Here is an 8223-nt window from a genome sequence, read left to right as displayed (position 1 = left end):
TGTCAGGACAAGACTCAAGACTACTCAAAATGTTACTAATACTAACAACTCATAAAACTGGAGTCCTCCGAAAGCAAGGAGGTCTTACTCAGAAGCAGACGAACGGATGAAGTGATCTTAACAGACTCTTGTTGAGGATCCTAAGAACATATATCTGCATCATTAAAAGATGCAGGTCGAATGACATCTGTAACACCCCTAAAATACAGGACCAACTCTTGCATGTTGGTGCATCATTTCTTAATTACTACAATATGTTTTACTCTTATTTTGGGAACTTGAAATTTTGTGATATTTGCAACCTTGCTTAAAATAAATTGTGCTCGTAATTTAAGGTATTGTATGGAGGTATTTACGTAATTTTTTCTAATTAAAATTTCATATGAATTGGAAATGTTGGTATCAATTATATACGTATAGGTGTATATGTATACATTTTGGTCAGCACACAAATTTTTGGGCAGCACCTTTGAAGGACAGCTGCCCAAGTGATAAACATCACTTGTTTGACTATATATTTTCAAACCTCCTTTAGAAAATTCATTTTCCTCAAGTCTTAGAACCTTAGAAACATATCTAAAGAGATTGTTCTTCAAAATCACAAGAGAAAAATTTGGCCCTTTTGGGTGGAATTCGAGACACACCTCTTTTTGGTTAGTGACAAAATTTGTTTCTGAGCTGGGTACTGTTTGGTATTTTATACATATATCTTGATCAATAACTTAGTTGATAGTATATAAATATGATTTGGAAAGATAATTCGTATACCTACAACTTTTATGTTTATGTAAAACTCTGATTTAGCTGTTATGGATTCGAAATATGGGACACAACATAGGACAATTTCTGTCCAGATTTTGAAATTACAAATCTTGTATGAACAAATGTTAGTATTTTGAATATATCTTGTTGTACAAAATATATTTTGCGGTGATTCTTGTTTGTTTGCAACCCTAAGAGATGTATATACATCTTTCATGAAGGTTATAAAGTGTAATTTTGTCGTTTTCCTTTTCAAATCTAAGTTGCGACAGGAGGTACTAGGCTGGCCAGAATCACTGTTTTGGGAGCATAGTCGTATTTGTACAGGCTAAGTTTACTTGTGATGATAACCCTATGTTACGCCATCATTATTGAGCTACTAGAAAGTAAATAAGTTATTGAATTCATTTTTTAAGGTTGTATATCCTCGTGTACGAGTTGAAGAGTTTGATACGCTTGTTGGACTACGATTTAAACTCGTGAAGTTGTGTTGGACTGTTTTTGTGCTAAAGAACTGAGGTTTGTGTATAAACTTGTACTTGCACTCTTTTAACTGTTGGTATATGTGAAAGTTGTTCCTGGTACCTTGGTTACCTCTTGTCACTTTGCATTGTCGTGTTGGTATCCTTTAAGACGTTAAAGAATCTTGTGTAACTTGCCCACTTGTATTGATTGTTTGATCACTTGGCACTCTTGTTAGAACCTTGTCCTTCTTGTGGCAGTGACTTTGTCACTATTGCCTTGCCCCTTGATTCGGATCATTTGCCTTCTTGACTCTGGCTTTTTAGTCCGTCTGAAGAATGGAAGTTGTCCATTTTTAAGTACGAACTAGAAAGTCATTTTTAATATGGTTCTTGGTTCTCTTGATTATTGGGTTTTGACCCTTCTTGATACCTGTGTGTGCTTGGTGTGACGACATGATGTATATATTGGGCGATCCTTGTTGTTGAATCTCTTGAAAAACTGTGTTATGAGTGTTCTTGACATTTGGATCATCAAATATAAAACTTGATACTCTTATATATTGTTTACTTGATTTATTTATTATGTTCAATTATGCTGCCCTTGACTTGAGAATGATAACTTGCTGAATTGGAGGGATCCAAACCTATAGTTTTTACACCACTAAGCTATATGCTTAGCGATAGTTGTTTTTATTGTAGGGGTTGTTCGAGATGATGCTTGAAGCTGGCCATTGGAGATGGATGTTTTGAGAGCCTTAAGAAAGATCACATTTGCATATAGGCGTCTATATTTGGTATCAACCTTAGGACTTGTACATATTCTATGTGTAGTATATATACATGGGATTTTGAGGGCTGATTTGATCATGTCACCATGAATTGTAATATAAATATGGCTATATGTTTTGTTCTTTTTGGGGTGTGTAAACCCAAGTCTTATAATATCCTAAATCTACTATTAGTTTATCAATGTTTTTGTGAAGCATGAGTAGGCTGATTTCGGCACTCGAAAGCTCGTAATATTCTTGTTATTTCATCCTTGAGTGTGAGGATAATATATTTACATGAAAAGTTCGTTGGTTATTTGCTTAAATTACTTTTCTAAGGTCATTAGGCATCTAATCCCCCTACTAGATTAAAATCAATATGGCCATAGTTAACCTTTTTTGAATGTCGCAATTATTTATTTAGATTTCCTGTTTAAGTGGTAGTATCCTTTCGAAAGGGTCGCTACATGTTGGTATCAGAGCCTAGGTTTGAAGTTCTAGAAATTTTGATTTGAATTACTTGTATACTTGTTCACTTTCGAAAAAAGGTTCTATTTGTATTATTTGGTCAATTACATGGTTTATAATGTTTTTATCGCATGTAGAGTGCATATGCATCAAGTACATATCACAAATGCAATGTGATCTTTCCTTTTGAAGGAATTAAGTCATGGCCACTTCTTCTGACCGACTTATGGAAGTTGCTCGTGAAGGGATTGGAGAACATATCTTGAATTAGTGTGTTCCCCATACTAGTGGTTTTGAAGTGGGAAACCATCAGGGTGTAAGAGTTGGTCCACATACTCAAACCATGAATCCTCCTTTTTAACAAATGGCTGAATTCTTCCACCACATGGCTGAATCGATGCATGATCCCCACAGGATTAACTTTGAGAAAATGAGGAAAATGGGTGGGGTGGAGTTTGAAGGCACTGTTGATCCCACTGATGTTGAACAATGGCTTGATCGCATGGAGAGGGTATTTGAGTAGTTAGAGTGTTCAGATGTTGCAAAATTTAAGTATGATATTTCACTATTACGAAAGGATGCTTACGATTGGTGGTAAGTGTTCCGAATGCCAAGGTAAAACCTCCTGTTCTTACTTAGGATGATTTTCTTAAGGAATTTCGTATGAAGTATGTCCCACCTGCTTATTGTGATGCAAAGAAAAAGGAGTTTTTGAATCTAAGGCAATGAGGCATGTCTATTGCTGAATACGAACAGATATTTCTAAGGATCTCTCGCTATGCTGGTGGTATTATTAAAGAGGAAAAAGACAAGTGCAGGAAGTTTGAAGACGGTTTAAATAATTCCATTAGTAAGAATGTGGCGATCCTGCAACATGAGAAATTTTGTAAGTTAGTGTCTACTGCTTTTGCTTGGGAACGACTTGATAAAGAAGAGGCTAGTAGAAATGAAAACAGATTCCGAAAGCCTAGACCAGATTTTGGGGGTCCATCCAAAAGGGGAAGGTTTGATAATTCTAAGGCTGGTACTGATAACAGACCACCTCAACAAAGGCAAAACATATTAGAATTTTCTACAGGTAGAACTCCAAATTATGGCCAAGGCAAGCCTCGCGTTCCCACTTGTCCACAATGTGGAAATAATCATTAAGGTACTTGCAGGAGAGCTTTTGGTGCATGTTTCAATTGTGGGAGCTTTGATCATAAAGTGAAGGATTGTCCTAATCCTAATAATGTTCCTTCCTTGAAAACTGAAGGCTCAGTTCATAAGCCTTCTATTAATCCTCCTCAAACTAATAGAGGTGCAAGACCTAAAAACACCCAAGCAGCAGGTACAAGTGGAGCTAATTAAGCTAGTGGACAAAGGACTACTGCACACGCTTATGCTACGAGGCAGAGGGATGAACAAGATGGACAAGACGTGGTTGTAGGTAAATTTAACTTGTTTGGCTTATGTGTGTTTACATTATTTGATCCTGGTTCTACACATTCCTATATTTGTTCATCACTTGTTCTTCCTGAAAATGTGAAATCTGTGAGACTTAATTACGATGTGCTGGTTGAAAGTCCTTGGGGTTATCAAGTTGTGTGTAATCAAGTTTACCAAGATTGTCCCTTCGTGATTCAAAACCTAGTCTTCCCTGCTGATTTGATTGAAATGCCCTTCAAGGATTTTGATGTTATTATCAGGATGTATTGGCTTTATAAATATCATGCGGTGGTAGATTGTAGGTCTAAGCATGTGACTTTTAAAGATCCTATATTTTCACGCATTATTGTACAAGGTGAAAGATCAGTGACATCTAGTTTTATTTCTACGGCCTTGGCAAGAAAGTTGATGCGTCAAGGTTGTGGGGCATACCTTGCTCACATAGTTGATACACATTTGAAGAGTCCTTGTATCAAGGATATACCTGTTGTATGTGATTTTCCAGAAGTATTTCCAGAAAACCATCTGGGATTGCCCCCGGAAAGAGAGGTTGAATTTCCAATCGAGCTTATTTCGGGATCTACTCCTATTTTAATCACCCCTTATAGAATGGCTCCAGTAGAGTTAAGAGAATTCGAAGCTCAATTGCAAGAACTACTTGAGAAAGGTTTTATTCGACCTACTGTTTCTCCTTGGGGAGCCCCTGTTTTATTCGTAAAGAAGAAAGATGGCACTCTTAGGCTTTGTATTGACTATAGACAATTGAACAGAATAACAATCAAGAATAGAAATTCACTACCGAGGATCGATGATTTGTTTGACCAACTAAATGGTGCTAAAGTATTCTAAAAGATTGATTTAAGGTTTGGATATCACCAACTGCGTGTTAGAGCGAAAGATATTCCTAAAACTTCTTTTCGAACTCGATATGGTCATTATGAATTTTTGGTGATGCAATTCGGATTGACAAATGCTCCTGCGGTATTCATGGATCTAATGAATCGAGTATTCAAACCTTATCTTGATCAGTTTGTAGTTGTTTTTATAGATGATATTTTAATATTTTCCAGAAGTAATGAAGACCGTGATAAACACCTCTGGATTATTTTGAAAATTTTGAAAGAGAAAGAACTTTATGCTAAATTTTCCAAGTGTAAATTTTGGCTTGATGAAGTAGCTTTTCTGGGACATGTTGTATCAACTAAAGGTGTGAAGGTGGATCCTAGTAAAATACAAGTAGTTGTTGAATGGAGACCTCCCAAAAGTCCGACTGAGGTAAGAAGTTTCTGGGGCTTAGCAGGATACTACAGAAATTTGTGAAAGGCTTTTCCATTATCGCCTCTCCTTTAACTAAGCTCTTGCAGAAGGAAGTAAACTTTTTTTGGGATGACAAATGTCAAGAGAGCTTTGAAACTCTCAAATCCTTGTTGACTTAAGCGCCAATACTTATTCTACCAATTGAAGGGAAATAGTATGTAGTATACAGTGATGCTTCACACAATGGTCTCAGATGCATTTTGATGCAAGAAGGGAAGGTAAATTCTTATGCCTCTCGGAAATTAAAACCGCATGAATTGAATTATCCTACTCATGATCTTGAACTTGTTCCCATAGTGTTTGCTTTAAAAATATGGCGGCATTATTTATATGGAGAGCAAAGTCATATCTTCACTGATCACAAGAGTTTAAAGTACTTCGGTACTCAAAAGGAGCTAAACCTTCGACAACGTAGATGACTTGAACTCATCAAGGATTATGACTGCACGATTGATTATCATCCAGGTAAAGCCAATGTGGTTGCAGATGCCTTCAGTATTGCTTTAAAAATATGGCGGCATTATTTATATGGAGAGCAAAGTCATATCTTCACTGATCACAAGAGTTTAAAGTACTTCGGTACTCAAAAGGAGCTAAACCTTCGACAACGTAGATGACTTGAACTCATCAAGGATTATGACTGCACGATTGATTATCATCCAGGTAAAGCCAATGTGGTTGCAGATGCCTTCAGTAGAAAATCCTTCGCAAGCATTTCTTTGAGTCCTTTACCCTTGTCCCTTGAGTTAAGAGCCATGAATGTTTGTTTTACACTTGATTCAAATGGTTCAGCTTATGCTAATTTACAAGTAAAGCCAATATTACTTGAACAGGTGAAAGAAGCACAAAAGTTAGATGAGAAACTTGTAAAACTGACCAAAGAAGTTCAAAATGAGGAAAAGCTAGATTTTACAGTAACGGAGGATAGTGGCTTATTTTATCAAAACAAGTTATGCATCCCTTGTAATGACAAATTGAGGAAGGAAATATTAAATGAAGCACATACTTCAGCATATGCAATGCATCATGGGCGTACAAAGATGTACCAGACCATCAAAGAACATTATTGATGGAATGGTATGAAGAGAGACATTGCGGAGTTCATTCCCAAATGCTTGGTTTGTCAAAAAGTAAAGGCAGAACATCAGGTCCCAGTTGGTTTAATGTAGGCCTTGTCGATGCTGGAATGGAAATGGGAGAGAATAACTATGGACTTTATTTCTGTACTTCCTTGCACCCAAAGAAATCATGATGCAATATAGGTGATTGTGGACAGGCTAACCAACAGTGCTCACTTTTTAGCAATAAGGATGGATAACTCACTTGAGCGTTTAGCCGAATTGTACATTAATGAGATTATAAGACTACATGGGATCCCTGTGTCTATTGTATTTGACCGAGACCCAAGGTTTACGTCTAGATTTTGGGGTAGATTGCAGTAAGCTTTGGGTACTAAGTTGAAATTTAGCACTTCGTTCCATCCTCAGACAGATGGCCAGTCGGAAAGAGTGATTCAAATTTTGGAGGATAAGCTTCGAGCTTGCATTATGGAGTTTGAGGGTAGTTGGGACAAACATTTGGCTTTGATAGAATTTGCTTACAATAACAGTTACCAATCGAGTATTGGAAAGCTTCCCTATGAAGCCTTGTACGGAAGGAAATGTCGAACCCCTCTTTGTTGGAGTGAAGTTGGTGAAAGAAAGCTTGTTGGTCCTGAAATTGTGCAACAAACAGAGGACAAGGTAAAAATTATCAAGGATCGTCTAAAGATTTCTTTTGATAGACAAAAGTCGTACGCTGATCTTAAAAGGCGTGACATTGAATATCAAGTTGGAGATAAAGTATTCTTAAAGGTGTCTCTATTGAAAAAGATTATGAGATTTGGCCAAAAAGGAAAACTTAGTCCCCGATTTATTGGACCTTATGCGATACTTGAAAGGGTTGGACCAGTTGCATATAAATTAGCTTTGCCACCGGAGTTAGACAAGATCCACAATGTCTTCCATGTTTCTATGCTCAGAAGATATCGTTCTGACCCATCTCATGTTATTCTAGTTGAATCTATTGAGGTTAATCCTAATTTGACGTATAATGAAGAACCTATTCTAATTCAAGCTCGAGAAGTAAAGCAACTTAGGAATAAGAGAATCCCCTTAGTAAAGGTACTTTGGAGGAACCATTCTTGAAAAGAAGCTACCTGGGAAAGAGAAGAAGACACGAGGACCCTATATCCACACTTGTTCCGAGACTAGTGTAAAGTAAATTTTGAGACAAAATTTCTTTAAGGGGGAGAGAGTTGTAATACCCCTAAAACACTAGACCAACTCTTCCATGTCGATGCATCATTTCTTAATTACTACAATATGTTTTACTCTTATTTTGGGAACTTGAAATTTTGTGATATTTGCGACCTTGCTTAAAATAAATTGTGCTCGTAATTTAAGGTATTGTATGGGTGTATTTACGTAATTTTTTCTAATTAAAATTTCATATGAATTGAAAGTGTTGGTAACAATTATGTACGTATAGGTGTATATGTATACATTTTGGGCAGCACAAAAATTTTTGGGCAGCACCTTTGAAGGACAGCTGCCCAAGTGATAAACATCACTTGTTTGACTATATATTTTCACACCTCCTTTAGTAAATTAGTTTTACTGAAGTCTTAGAACCTTAGAAACATATCTAAACAGATTGTTCTTCAAAATCACAAGAGAAAAATTTGGCCCTTTTGGGTGGAATTCGAGACACATCTCTTTTTGGTTAGTGACGAAATCTGTTTCTGAGCTGGGTAGTGTTTGGTATTTTATACATATATCTTGATCTATAACTTAGTTGACAGTACATAAATATGATTTGGAAAGATAATTCGTATACCTACAACTTTTATGTTTATGTAAAACTCTGATTTAGCTGTTACGGATTCGAAATATGGGACACAACATAGGACAAGTTCTGTCCAGATTTTGAAATTACAAATCCCGTATGAACAACTGTTAGTGTTTTGAATATATCTT

This window comes from Solanum tuberosum, unplaced genomic scaffold (assembly GCF_000226075.1).
Source record: "Solanum tuberosum cultivar DM 1-3 516 R44 unplaced genomic scaffold, SolTub_3.0 scf00395, whole genome shotgun sequence".
Classification (NCBI taxonomy): domain Eukaryota; kingdom Viridiplantae; phylum Streptophyta; class Magnoliopsida; order Solanales; family Solanaceae; genus Solanum; species Solanum tuberosum.
Note: the sequence above shows the minus strand (reverse complement) of the source record.